The sequence below is a fragment of the Thamnophis sirtalis genome, unplaced genomic scaffold, assembly GCF_051295495.1.
Source record: "Thamnophis sirtalis isolate CommonGarterSnake01/CBP01778 unplaced genomic scaffold, rThaSir2_p1.2 scaffold_2, whole genome shotgun sequence".
Classification (NCBI taxonomy): Eukaryota; Metazoa; Chordata; class Lepidosauria; order Squamata; family Natricidae; genus Thamnophis; species Thamnophis sirtalis.
This window is the reverse complement of record NW_028261382.1, coordinates 61,033,274-61,034,049: the sequence shown is the minus strand read 5'-3', so window position 1 is coordinate 61,034,049 and position 776 is coordinate 61,033,274. Positions and strand designations below refer to the sequence as shown.

The following is a 776-nucleotide window of genomic DNA, read 5'->3' as shown; positions in this document are numbered from 1 at the left end:
GGGCAGCTGTCCAGAAACACGATGATGGGGACAAATGGGTGGGAACTGGATGGTCTCCAACCTCGCAGTGTGGAATGCAGGCAATGCGGAGGCCGGATTGCAGTTAATGATTAAGATTATATAGCTCAGGACACCAGAATGGGGACCTCATGTTTATAAATACTCGTTGATCTTTGGGATGGTTCTCCCGGTGGGCAGATTAGGAGACCACAGCTTTTCAGTTTCCCCACCCCCACCCCAAATAAGTACAAGGAAGTCCTTTGACGTACGACCCCAGTTGAGCCCAACATTTCTGTCGCTAAGCGAGACATTTGTTAAGTCACCTTTGCCCCATTGTATGACCTTTCTTGCCATAGTTGTTTTTTTAATATATAATGTTTTTTATTTTTTCATTTTCATAACAAATAACCACATGTATACTATTACATAACCAACATCGTATTATATTATTAAATATTTACATCAATTCATCTTACCATCAACTCCCAAAAGCAATTATTGGCTCTTCTGCTCTCCATACACTGTATTTGTATTTTGTCCATCACTTCTTCTCCCTCTCTCCTCCTCCACCCTACCTCCTTTCTTCCCTCCATCGTCTTTTACTTCCCCTTCCTCTCTCCTTCTCCTACCTCCCCTTTCCACTCATTCTTTCTTCCCCACCCCGCCCTCTCTCCTATCCCTCTCTTCTTCCCTTACCTCTCTCCTTCTCTCTCCTCTTTCCAGTCCTTCTTTCTCTCCCCCTTTGAGATTGGACCATGTGATGGACTTGTGGGTGT

The 776-nt window shown here is 44.3% G+C and overlaps 1 protein-coding gene across 5 annotated transcripts in view; it reads left to right on the top strand.

The window, feature by feature from the left end:
* TXNRD2 (thioredoxin reductase 2) overlaps window positions 1-776 on the top strand; it is a 44,985-nt gene that overhangs the window by 2,949 nt on the left and 41,260 nt on the right. The gene's annotated exons all lie outside the window — the stretch shown is intronic.